The sequence below is a fragment of the Sus scrofa genome, chromosome 10 (assembly GCF_054392235.1).
Source record: "Sus scrofa isolate SSC_HxYL_T2T_F1_AM1 chromosome 10, Sscrofa_HxYL_maternal_Yorkshire_Landrace_v2.0, whole genome shotgun sequence".
Lineage (NCBI taxonomy): Eukaryota > Metazoa > Chordata > Mammalia > Artiodactyla > Suidae > Sus > Sus scrofa.
In genome coordinates, this window is record NC_139392.1 from 19,352,530 (window position 1) to 19,366,153 (window position 13,624).

Here is a 13,624-nt window from a genome sequence, read left to right on the forward strand (position 1 = left end):
AGACACAACAGACTTTAAAGACAGTTACAAGAGACAAAGAAGGACAATCCTTAATGATCAAGGGATAAATCCAAGAAGATATAACAATTATAAACATATATGCACCCAACAGAGGAGCACCACAATATATAAGACAAATATGAACAGACACAAAAAGGAGAAATTGAGAGTAATACAGTAATAGTCAGTGGACAGATCAGCCAGACAGAAAAATCAATAAGGAAACATAGGCCTTTAAGACACTAGACCAAAAGGACCTAATTGATATTTATAGAACATTCCGTCCAAAAGCAGCAGACACACATTCTTTTCAAGTACACACAGAACATTCTTTAGGATAAATCTCATGCTAGATCACAAAACAAGCCTCAGTAAATTTAAGAAAACTGAAATTATATTAAGCACCTTTCCCAACCACAAAGCTGAGACTAGAAATCAACTACATGAAAAAAACCCTGCAAAACCCACAAACATGTGGCAGCTAAATGATATGCTAGTAAACAACCAATGCATCCCTGAAGAAATCAAAGAAAACAAAACAAAAAAAAAAACCCAAGAAATACCTAGAGACAAAAATACAACAATCCAAAACCTATGGAACAAAGCAAAGGCAGTTTAAAAGAGAGAACTTTTTAACAGTATAACCTTACTTCAGGAAACAAGAAAAATCTCAAATACCAACCTGATCTTACACCTAAAGGGACAAGAAAAAGGACAAACAAAAACCAGAAGCTAGTAAAAAGGAAAGAAATCATAAAGATCAGAGCAGAAATAAATGAATTAAAGGCCCAAAAAAAAAAAAAAAAAAAAAAAAAAAAAAAAAGTAGAAAAGTAAATAAGTCAATTAAACTAAAAGCTGGAGTTCCCGTCACGGCGCAGTGGTTAACGAATCCGACTAGGAACCATGAGGTTGCGGGTTTGGTCCCTGCCCTTGCTCAGTGGGTTAAGGATCCGGCATTGCTGTGAGCTGTGGTGTAGGTTGCAGACGCGGCTCGGATCCCGCGTTGCTGTGGCTCTGGTGTAGGCCGGTGGCTACAGCTCCAATTCGACCCCTAGCCTGGGAATCTCCATACGCCGTGGGAGCGGCCCAAGAAATAGCAAAAAGACAAAAAAAAAAAAACAAAAAAACAAACAAAAAAAAACACTAAAAGCTGATTTTCTGAAAAAACTGATAAACTTAGCTAGTCTTACCAAGAAAAAAAAGAGGGTCCAAATCAGTAAAATGAGAAAGAAGAGAGAATAAAGGAAGAAATAAAAGGAGAAGTTATAACCACCACCACAGAAACTCAAAGGACCGTAAGAGACTACTACAAGCAACTGTATACCAATGAAATGGACAACTTAGAAAAAAATGGATAGATTCTTAGAAAGGTACGATCTCCCAAGACTGAATCAGGAAGAAACAGAAAATATGAACAGACCTATTGCTAGTAATGAAATTGAGTAAGTGATTTAAAAACTCCCAACAAAGTCCAGGACCAGAGAGCTTCGCAGGTGAATCACCCAAAACATTTAGATTACTATTAACATTCATCCTTCCTAGCTAATCCAAAAAGCTGCAGAGGAATACTTCCCACATCATTCTGTGAAGCCACCACCTCCCTGACACCAGCACTAGCCAGAGATACCACAAGGAGTTCCAGCTGTGGCGCACTGGGTTAATGATCTGGCTTGTCTCCCCAGCATAGTGGGTTAAAGATTCAGCATTGCCGCAGCTGTGGCACAGGTCTCAGATGCCGCTCGGATTATATCCCTGACCTAGGAACTTCTATATATTTCACAAGTGTAGCTGAAAAAGCAAAACAAAACCAAAAAAAAAAGAAAATTATCGGTCAGTATCACTGATGCACATAGACGCAAAAGTCCTCAACAAAAACTAAGCAAACCAAATCCATCAATTCATTAAAAAGGTCACATGCCATGATCAAGTGGGATGCAGGATTTTTCAATGACAGCAAATCAATGTGATACACCACACTAACAAGTTAAATAAAAACCATGATTATCTCAATAGATGAAGAAGCTTTTGATAAAATTCAACATCCATTTAAGCTTTAAAACAAAAAAACCACACAAACAAAAACTCCCCAGAAAACGGGCATAGAGGGAACATACCTCAACATAATAAGGGCTTATATGACAAGCCCACAGCTAGCATCATACTCAATAATGAAAAGCTGAAAGCATTCCCTCTATCACCAGGAACAAGACAAGGATACCACTTTCACCACCTTTATACATCTTAGTTCTGGAATTCCTAGCCACGGCAATCAAAATAAAAAAGAAATAAAAGGAATCCAAATTGGAAAGAGATAAAACCGCCACGGTTTGCAGATGACATGATATACTATATAAGGAAAATCCTAAAGACACCACCAGAAAACTACTAGAGCTACTACTGCTATACACCTGAAACCAACAGAATGTTGCAGAACAAGTATACTTCAATTAGAAAACAAAAAGAAAAGTCTGCAGAAGATATATGCAATTCAGTATCATTTATACAAAGCTTGAAAACATACTAGTCCTATTGTCTAAATACACATGTATACAGAAGAAAAATTTTAAAAATAAATGCATGAGAGTGACGACCACTGGACGAGGTACACCTCTGGATAAGTGGGGTAGGAGGAGAGGGAGCGGTATTAGGGAGGATGCATAAACTTCAAATGTATCTGTATGTTTGATTAATAAGAAAAGGATATGATAAAGCTACAAGATGGCTACTTGAGTGCTCATTTTATTATTCTCTATTCCTTTTCTGCTTGCTTGCATATTCTACAACAGAATGCTTTTAGCCAAAATAGAATGGCAGACAACAGACTTAAGAAATTTTTTTTTTTTTTTGTCTTTTTGCCATCTCTTGGGCCGCTCCTGCGGCATATGGAGGTTCCCAGGCTAGGGGTCGAATCAGAGCTGTAGCTGCCAGCCTACACCAGAGCCACAACAACGCAGGATCCGAGCCGCGTCTGCGACCTACACCACAGCTCACGGCAACGCTGGATCTTTAACCCACTGAGCGAGGCCAGGGATCGAACCCTCAACCTCATGGTTCCTAGTCAGATTCGTTAACCACTGCACCACGACGGGAACTCCTTAAGTAATATTTGTAGCAAAAACGTTCAAAAGAGAATTTATACAAATTGCTAAGAACATCCAGCATGACATTCAGTGAATACACAATGATATGCAAAAAAAATAACAAAATAAGAAACTGTAAATACACAGCAAATAAATATACAGCAAAATGTACAAGCTCAAGCTTGTTATTAACCTTGCAGTCAGGAGTTCCTTTCGTGGCTTCATGGTTAAGGAACACGACTAGGATCCATGGGGATGTGTGTTTATCTCTGGCCTCGCTCAGTGGGTTGAGGATCCAGTGTGGCTGTGGTGTAGGCCAGCAGCTGTAGATCCGATTTGACCCCTACCCTGGAACCTCCATATGTCGTGAGTGTGGCCCTAAAAAGGGGGAAAAAGCAAAACAAAACTGCAGTCAATAAATATGCTTGAGTGCCTCAAGATCCAGGTGCTCCCTATTCCAGTCTCTGGGAACAGGCCAGTCAACCACATAACTCTCATACATGGAGCTCACACTCTCAAAAGTGGAGGCAATCAATAAAAATATAAACAAAAAGCCCAGTGTTGGTAAATATTTTGAAAACGGAACACGTGAGGCACTAGAGGTGAAAGACGAAGAAACAGACATTTTGAGTCGTCACAGACTCTAGAAGAGGTCCCCTTGTCTTGAGACTATTGGAAAAAATCCTTTGCAAAGCTAAGGAAAAGATGGAAGAGCCAAGTGCATAAGGCCTGACGTAAGAACAAACGTAATCCATTTGAGGAACAAAAAGAGGAGTATGTCTGGACTGCAGTGAATGCGGGAGTATAGGAGAAGTTAAAGTGGCAGACAAGAGGGATCCAGAAGAAAGCAGGTTTTAATGGAGCTTGAAGCTCATACGATTGAGAGAAGAGAATAAAAACTATGAGGACAAAATTAGGTACTAAATTGAGTATGTCTTCAGAATGAGAAGGACAAATACATCAAATTACAAAACTGTAAAAGCTGTCAAGCACATCAAAAAATTCTAAACAACAACATAAAATTTTAATGATTAAACCCTGACACAATTTTATAACTTTTCCTACATATCCTGGCTGCATTGTACTTGATTGTCTCATCATACAACAACGTATTTTTAAGTATTTTCTATAGAGAAATCAGACAACAGTTCAGTCTTTCATCTAGAATAAAGGATGAAAGTTTGGTTTTTCTAACTGATAGTTTTGCAAAGTTTCATCTTCACAACTGCCTACTGGTGATGCCATGTAAACATTTCGAATTAACGAATCTGCGAAAAGTCTTTCCTTTCTTTGACATAGGCGTTCTAAGATTACTAGAATGTTCGACAGACTTGCAATCAGTCAACCCTGGTTTGTCTTCCATGACTTCTAGTCGTGACACCTTCTAGTCCTGGCTGGTGACACAGGATACGTTTATATCACCGTTCAGCCTCTGGCCCTGCCCCTTCACGTGAGGATGCCAGCTGGGAAGCATTCTTAAACTGAGTCAGCAGGCCATGACTAAAGTATATGCAAAAGCCATTGCAAATCATGTGGACGTATCCCACACATCTCAGCTTAGAATTCCAAGGCTGCCTGTGTCCCCCCAGCACAACCTGAAAGGGAGGAAGTGCACGTGTAAAACTCTAGTGGCCTTAACCAAGCGAGGTCCAGCCTAGAAAACACTCTGCACAAGCAGGAGACCTTAAGCTTAAGTAGCTTCACCCTAACTCCACCTCTGTCCAGATCAGCTTGAAAGATTACTGAGAGCAGCTTGGAATTTTTTTTTTCCTTCTGTAAGAGACAAGATATTGGTGGAGAGTTATAATCAAAGTGAAACTGACAGCACTGAACCAGCCAGAACACAAACTGGGACTTAAACCCCTTAAGAAAAAAACAAAAACAAAAACAAAAAACAAGTGGCCGCACCTGCGGCACATGGACGTTCCTGCGCCAGGGGTCGAGCCACAGCCACTGGAGAAACAACGCCGAGTAGTTATGCTGAGCCACACGGGAAGTCCAAACCCACAGTTTCAAATTCAAGTTACTCACCCTGTCTGGACCCACTAAGGTTCAAGTTCTTTATGCCTCCGCGAAGAAGGAATTCGGCGAGATGTGACTTACTAGGATAGACGCTTGTGAGAGATGCAAGCAGGGAGGCAAGAAAGCTCTCTCTACCCGAGGATTGGTGGGCCACACTTTTATCCTCCAAGGGGCGTGGGGACTGGAAAGGCCCGCCTCTTCCTTTCCAGGTGGAGTAGCTCCTCCTTAGTATCCGGTAAGGTGTGTATTCAGATCAGCTGAAGGGCGGTCCTCAAACTCTGGCCCTAGGTCTGAATCTAAATGCAGGCCTCATCCCTCCCCCCGACCAATGACCAGAGGCAATTCTCGCACCTCCACGAATTAAGCAAGCCTGCTTTGTTCTGATGGTTTTCCTAAACTTGCAATGTTCTCCCGACATCCCCCAGGTTTCCCTCTTTATCTATGATCCCCTAGTAGGACTTCCACAACCACCTGTGCCTACCCTACCCCCTTCAAAAGGACCTAAATTGTTTTAACAAGAACACACTGTATGACCGAAGACCATCCTCTAACCCTGTTCAAAAAGGGCTATTTTCAGCACAAAGAAGGTGAAAATTATGCTTCTTCTGAAAATTTGTTTCCTCTTTCTCCCCATCTTTGGATTTAAAATCCTAAAATATACAAATCTGGTCATCCCATTATTTCCCCCACAATAACCTTTACTTGAAAGGAAAAGTAATAATTTCTCAATTTACAAGTTTATAATTAAAGGGTATAATAACTATATTAATGCGATTTTACAAAGCAAAATACTGTTACTGAGTGTGCTCTTTACAGCTATGCTGGGAAGGGAGGCACTTTCCGAGCTGTGTACCGCCAATCCTGAGAGCCTGGCCTCTCCATCAGTCAGTTCAGGGAGACCTCCAGACTGCTTAAATTAGCAAAATTTAACTAGCAACTTAGTTTTCACAAACAAAACTCTGCATCTAACAGGTTAAGTATTCAATAAGCAAATAACAGTAAACCAGTCCATCATGAACCCTGAAATTACTAAAAGCACTGGGGGTGGAGATGGCAAAAATGATTAGAAGCTGTTGAAACAGAAATGCTCGAGTGTGGTGGCATCCCTCAGCCCTTGCGACTCACCCACAAGTCTGCTGCTCTGCCCTTCGAGCCACGTATTGGGGGACTCACCCACAAGTCTGCTGCTCTGCCCTTTGAGCCACGTATTGGGGGGGCAGTGTTAAGAGAGGAGTACGGCAACTTCTCACCACACAAAGCATCCCTGCTGCTGAAATGCTAAGAAATAGGGGCTGCAGAGAAAAGGAAATTAAGGAAGGCAAAAAACGGCGGGGGGAGGGGGAGTCTGAGGGTTCACATAGGAATTTATTTGAGAGCAAAATGTAACCTAACACACACAGAAGAGAATAATTCAAACGGATATATACATTTAGGCATGGAAGACAGAATAAAAGCACTGTAGGATTAGGTTAATCTGGAAGACATCACGTACAGATTCCCTCATTTGACAGCTGTTTACTGGTATCTGCTTCACGTGTATCTAAAGTAGGTGACAGCAGCGGCAACAGGAAAAATACGGATGAATGTTACGGAGAAATCTGGCAGTATCTGGTTAAAGGCATTGAGGCTGGGCTTGGATAAGACAAAGGCAAAGGTCAATAATGGCTGTAGTCTCAAGTCCAAGTGCTGGAAAAGACGTAAGACAGTAGAAAATAGAAAAGCTGGGAAGTATTACCAGGTACCACTTTTCATATTAATGACTAATTCCCCTTTACAATTAACTAGCTCAATCAAAAGAGCCAAGCCTTCCATCCAACCTGCAAAGGATTAAGATGCGTTAAGGAGAGGGTCTGCAGCAAATGCTAAGACTTCTGAGACAGCAGAAGACCTGGGCTGGGGGAGAATATTATATTAATCCAATGTTTCTCAAAGGGTGTTCCATGACACATTAATCTTCTTCCCGAAACGCTACTGCCCCTCTCTCTCCCACCGTCTCAGCCCCTCAGATCCCACCCGGGAAGTTCCATGAGGGGGGAAGAAAAAAAAACCACTGTATCACAAGGAATTCTTGGAGAATCTTATAAAGTGTACACATGTACATTTTAGAATTCCGCGATATAGTCCTGAGAAGCCTACAAAGAAAACCTTTTCTTTTTTCAATCCAGGTACTTTCTCAACTTATTCAAAAGCATCGATCTATTTCTGTGGAACGGACTACTATGATGTACACTTTGGAAAATGGTACACCGATGACAATACGTATGCTCCTTGAGGGCAGAGAGAGTGTCTTATCACTCTGCATACTCACCACACCTGACTAGGTATCAAGCACAGGAGACAATGTGGGCTGAGACAAACAGCTACTTACAGGGTTTATGTAATAGCAAAAGCCACATGTTGTGGTCCTTTTCTAAAATCTGTTCCAAAATATGAAGGATCATCCTAAATGTCTTATAATAGTTCTTAATATGATGCAAAAAATACCTACCATAACTTATTTATGTATCTATTACCCCAATACCACTGGCTATACACAGCACTGCTTTGCTTTGCTTCCAAAATGAAGTCCATCCTCAACATACCTAAAGACACCGCTGACTCAACAATAAAATATTCAAAATAGAGTATAAAGTAAAACGGCTCTGTAAAAATTGGGAAGTCCTATATAACGCTAAGGGCTATTGCCATACTCATTCAAGTACGAGCACTAGATGAAAAGCACATGCTTTCTGCTTATGCTAAGAAGTGAAAAAGAAAAAACAGAAGTAGACAGGGAAGCAATCTTTTTCTCTTAGCGCCTCGTCAATGCAGGGGAACCTCAGCAGTCACTTATTCCAGTCCCCTTCCCGCACGAAGGAGAAGAGGAAGAAAAACATTCTGCCACTGGGCGGGGGCAGGAACAAAGTGTGCCCCTCCAGACTTCATTCGGTAGCTCTGGGCCAAATGAATCAACATGTTTATCTGCGAATACAGTGGAGCTCCCTTTACAGTGTTATGTGCTTGAAAGGAAATGAACTTTTTTTAAATCAAAGTAGAACAAATTAGAAAGTGTTTGTTTTAGCAAATTCAGTTAAGCTCTTTGTTTATGAAAACCAAAAATTACAGAATAAATCTTTCATTGTGTCAAAATGTTTATTCCAACCTGAAGACTTAAGGAAATTCAGGCTCTAAAACATTGGCTCTAAGGGTCAAGGACAGTCTGACTTCTTAGTTCTGCCAGCAGTTTTTTAAAAGTGGCTTCCTGTACTAGGGAATGTTCACTATTCTTACACAAACAATAATAAAAGTCATTTATACAACCACTGTGATTATTTTTTCCTTTCCTTTTAGATTCACTGTTTGGCAACAGCAAAGGCTACCGTCATTAATTCCTAGTAAGTATTTGGAGCTTTTATTTACCATTCTATTTCTACACATTTAACACTTGTTGGGAAACTATAAATTTATCCATTTATTCAAAAAATATGCCCTGAATGTCAATAATGTCATTATAGATGAAAACAAAAGAAATGTGGTCATTGTCCACTAAGAGTTTTCAATCCTGCTGGGTGAAAAAGATATTCAGATATATATATAATCCAGACCATGAAGAAAAAAAAACACCACGTAAACAAATAACATGATAGAGCTTGGGAGTCGGAGAAGGGTCCCCTTGGTAGTGACAACCAGGCTAAGATGTTAGCTTAAAAAACATTAAACGTGATTTAAAACACACATATATACCCCCAATCATCCTAGGAATAAGAATGTTCACAAGTGTTAGCATTAAAGGAGTTTTATGAGCAGTGGTAAAATCCGTATGACTCTGCAAGTAACAGTGACAGCTTCATGTAAACAGCACTAAGAGATCCCTATCTCTAGGAAGAAAAGCAAGGGCTACCCCTGGTGTATTTCCTGTCAAAAATAGGTTTCATAGCTACAACTATTTTCCAATGAAAAAGCCAAACATCAGCTATTAGTCAGGTTAATTTCTTATCATCTGAAGTCCTCTAAACACATGGAATTGAATTTATAACATGCATCCCAAGCCTTAACACCCCATAAATCCCAGGTCACAAAAAGATAACTATTCTCACAGATCGCAAAGCAGTAACAAACTTCTAGATATCATCTTATGTTAAAATACTGTCCCTTTTCAAATCAGAAATGAGACCCAAAGTGGGGAAGTGACGTATACACCATCATTCATCTAGTCAGTAGAAGACCAGGAGGCTGACTAGAGCCTGGACCTCCTAAGTCCCAAGCCCATGCTCTTTCTACAGCATCAGCCTCAAGTTTATCAAATGACAGAGGAGCACATTTGCTGCAAATAAGGCAAAATTTAAAAACACCGGAATTCCATTTCAATAATGCTACTCACCTTCGACTGACACGTACTTCCCTTAGGTCCCAGAAAAAGAAAGTTTCCTCTTTTGCCACAGATCCAGAAAAGTTTAAAAGTGAAGGAAACGACTAACAGTTACGGACCCTACAGGGTTCAAGAGTTAGGTTGAGTGCTTTATCTCTTTTAATTTCACTTCATCATCGCAACTACCCTGAGGTGGATATTATTAATCTTATCTTACTGATTTAGATTTTATTTAGATTCAAAAACACTAAACTTACTCAAGGTTACACAGCATAAAAATGGCAGAGACAAGGTTTGCATTCAAGTCTGCCTGACTCTAAATCCACGGAGTCACTTTACTGCAAAAAAAAAAAAAAAAAAAGTATTTTTTCATAGGAAAATACTACACAAAGCAGCTGAGTCTCCCAGAGCACTCACCAATGCCTATTTAATTGCTAATGAAAAGTCTTTTAAAGTTTGGTCTGGGAATCTAATAACCATTTACTACTTTATTTTATAAAGAAGTTTTAAACAACTACTTTACAAGCAAATTTTAGAACACATTCTTCGGGTGAAAACTGTATTTTCTTGTCAGCAACCTTTTCAGCCTCACTGTCACTGCCACCCAGAAAAGCATGAGCTATCCATTCCTATGAAATGCTGGTCCACAAACAATAGGGAGAAGGGGGCATGCAATACACGACCACTTAAGCATGAGAAGACAAAAACTACATTGTTATAATTCTAATTTTTCCCTTGGTGAATAATCCATTAACAGCTTCACAGGAGAGTAGTACTCAAAAAATAAGAACTACAGCGCAACTAGAGCAAAGCACATCATACGTAGAGGAAGACCAATTTCTGACTGCACAGCTGCCTTACCGTCGGACTGTGTTTCCTGCCAATCAGTTACTACTCACGGGGCAGGTTCTCAGCTTCCCGTAGTTGACATCTTCCGTCTGCAGGCGTCTCTCATCCCACTCTCTTTACCCTCGTGGATTTCTACTTGAGTTTTCTCTATCACTTTAGCGGGGAGTAAAAATAGGTGTCTTCTCTGATAATATTATTAGAAGGCTGGGTTTTTTTTAAGTTTTCTTTTGATCCCTATGGTGTCTGTTTTCTCCCAATACTCCTCCTCCACATCTTTATTTCTGTTTGCTTATTTTGAGCTCACTTTTTTATGGGGGCTTTCCCCCAAATGTCTGATGTCTTGGGTTGTTTGTTCTTATTTAAGAATGAGGTTCTGAAAAGAACTGATTGTAAGGTCAGTTGGGGGGGGAGGTCAGGGATTGTCACTAAGCGGAGTTCCCTCTGGGGGCCCTTGTGGTGAGCCAACCATTAACAGAAGACAGCTCTACTGTCTGCAGGAGATGAGCTGGATAGGCTGTGGCATTCGGGGAGAATAAAAGCAGCAGGAAGCTAAGAGTTCCAGAGTTCGGAGGTAGGTTGCCTTTAATCTCCCAGTGTTCAATCAATCAGCCATCCTGTGCCCCTGGTTTCAAAATGCAGGTAATTCTTCAATTTTATAGAGAAAAAATTATGTCCTTCCAAGGCCCAGGACTCATGGAAGCAGAAGTCACTTACCCAACAAGGACACACAGGGAGAGAACCTAAGGATTCCACCTGGAAGCAGACGTATTTTCTGACTACTCTCCCTGTTTTCAGCTTCACTTCTTCACTCAACCTTCCCCCTAGTGCCTGATGCCTCTTAATGCTGAGCTTCCGGAAGCTTCAGAAAGACATGGTACAGATGATCCTTGAACAACAAGAGCTGAACTGCACAGGTCCGCTTATACATAGATTTTATTCACTAAATACACACTGCATGATCGCGGCGAGCACAACCTGCGGATACAGACCTGTGGATATGGAGGGCTGACTGGGAATTTACACACTGAGTTGTAACTGCATGGGGTCCTGTGTGTTCTTCAAGGACCAACTGCATTACACTTCTTACAGGTATCGTGCATTTACAGGTAATGTCACCTCTCCCCTTTGCTAATCAGTTACTGTTGTCCAAGTGCTTTTGGGAGGGTTCTTTTTTTAGGCTGTACCCACAGCATGTGAAGTTCCCAGGTCAGGGATCAAGACCGTGCCACAGAAGCAACCCAAGACACATCAGTGAAAAAGCTGGATCCTTAACCCTTTGAGCCACAAGGGAACCCCTCCATCTGCTTTCTGATTTCAAAATAGTATAGCTATTTGTCTCCTATCATATCTTATTCAGAAAGAAATGGAGGACTATTGTTTAAAGAGTAGGTCATTCCTCAGTATCCACAGGGATTGGTTCTGGGATCCTTGCTGATAGCAAAATCTGTGGATGCTCAAACCCCTTATATAAAATGACATATTTGCATATAACCCACACATATCCTCTGATAAACTTTAATCATCTGTAAATTTCTTTTTTTTTTTTCTTTTTTAGGCCGCACCCACAGCATATGGAGGTTCCCGGGCTAGGGGTTTAATCGGAGCTACAGCTGCCAGCCTACTCCACAGCCACAGCAACTCAGGATCCGAGCCACATCTTCGACCTATGAAACAGCTCATGGCAAACACCAGATCCTTAACCCACTGAGCAAGGCCAGGGTTCAAACCTGCAACCTCATGGTTACTAGTCATATTCGTTTCTACTGCGCCACAAGAGGAACTCCTAAATCATCTGTAGATTCCTTATAATACCCAATTCAACACCTATGCTATGTAAATAGCTGCCAACACAAGGCAAACTAAAGTTTTGATTTTTGAAACTTTCTGGAATTTTCTTTTTACAAAAAAATTTCAAACTGCAATCAGCTGAATCCATGGATGCAGACCTTCTGGATACAGATGGGCCCAATTATACAAAGATTGTTTTGCAAGATAAATAAGTTCTAGAGAGAGATGGCAGTGATGGTTGTACAGCAACATGAATGTACTTAATGCCACAGGACAGTATGCTTTAAAATGGTTCAAATGACAAATTTTATGTTCTGTAGGTTTTACTGTAATCTTAAAAAATAATTTTTTAAAAGGCTTTTTTTTTTTTTTTTTTTCCCCAAAGTTACCTCCTGAAAGACTCCTTCCTAGATCACCGTGGGCAAAGTTTTCTCTCCCCAGCCAGGGTACCTTTCTAGTGCATGTACCATGGTGGGCTTTCTCTGCTACACCTACTGCCAGGTGAAATCACCCTATTTACTTCATTACCTGCTTATTATCTCCGTCCTTCAATTAGAGAGCAGGCACCTGGGCCACCTTTTGATATCACCTATACACGATAGGGATAAGAAAATAGGAAAGCACTCAATAGATATTTGGTGGATAAATAAATGGGTTTCGGGGCCCAACCCCGAACTCTCGAATGAGACTCCTGGGCTTCTCAGACACTGATTTACAAGCACAGAACACATGCTACTGATGACCCAGCAGCGCCTCTCCCGTCTAGCCAGTCAAAACCATATGATACATCTGATCCTTACAAGAGATATTCTTTTTTCTCATCAGTGAAGACCCATTGGCTTTTGTGTGCAGGACTGAACAGGAAAGTCAGAGAAAGTAGGAGTTTCTAACTATTTTCATATAGGAACACCTGACAACACGGCCATATGGTGTCTTTCTCTTGAAGTGATCTGCGCACACAGGCCTATTAGAAGAGCGGCCACATCATAAACAGGTTTAATTTATTTTGCTATGTGATTCAACTGTTAAGGGAGCAAAAAAAACCTCATTTCTGTTTATGTCCTTAATATTATTTTTCTAATTTCCTACAGAATTTTGTTCTATCATCTTCCTTCTTTTGTCCTTAGATCTCACCTTGCCAGTTCTCCAGCTCCCTCCTAGACAGCAAATATATCTATGTCATTATAAAAAATACTCACTTCACCTTACTACACACTCCACCTGCAATCTTCTCTACCCCCTGCACCACGTGGAGCTTCCTGGAAGACGACTTTCTCGTGTCCATTGATTCCTCAACCTTCAACTCCAAGGCAGCTAATAAGGCCGTCAACTGCTTAACACAGCAGCTGTCCTCTCCGCAGTGACCAATGAGCTCCCCTTTTTCTGATACCCATATTTGCCCACCTGTTTAAGTGCTGCTCCTCCTTTCTGATGACTTAAATTCTTTTCATCCTTAAAAAAAAAACCCAAAAAAACAAAAAAACCAGGCAGGTCTGGGTGTGAACCCGGCTCTAACATTACTACACCTTTCTGAGC

The 13,624-nt window shown here is 40.8% G+C and overlaps 1 protein-coding gene across 14 annotated transcripts in view; it reads right to left on the bottom strand.

Moving 5' to 3' along the window:
• The window catches only part of AKT3 (AKT serine/threonine kinase 3), a 301,843-nt gene that overhangs the window by 253,197 nt on the left and 35,022 nt on the right, over positions 1-13,624 (bottom strand). For 4 of the 14 annotated variants that reach the window (XR_014817071.1, XM_084978748.1, XM_084978746.1 and 1 more), the window contains exon 1: positions 5,113-5,236. The exons of 9 other annotated variants lie outside the window; for them this stretch is intronic. The gene's annotated coding sequence lies outside the window, so the exon portion shown is untranslated. Of the gene's footprint in view, positions 1-5,072; positions 5,237-13,624 lie in introns of those variants that run through there. One more of the 14 variants, XM_084978743.1, reaches the window with a different exon arrangement.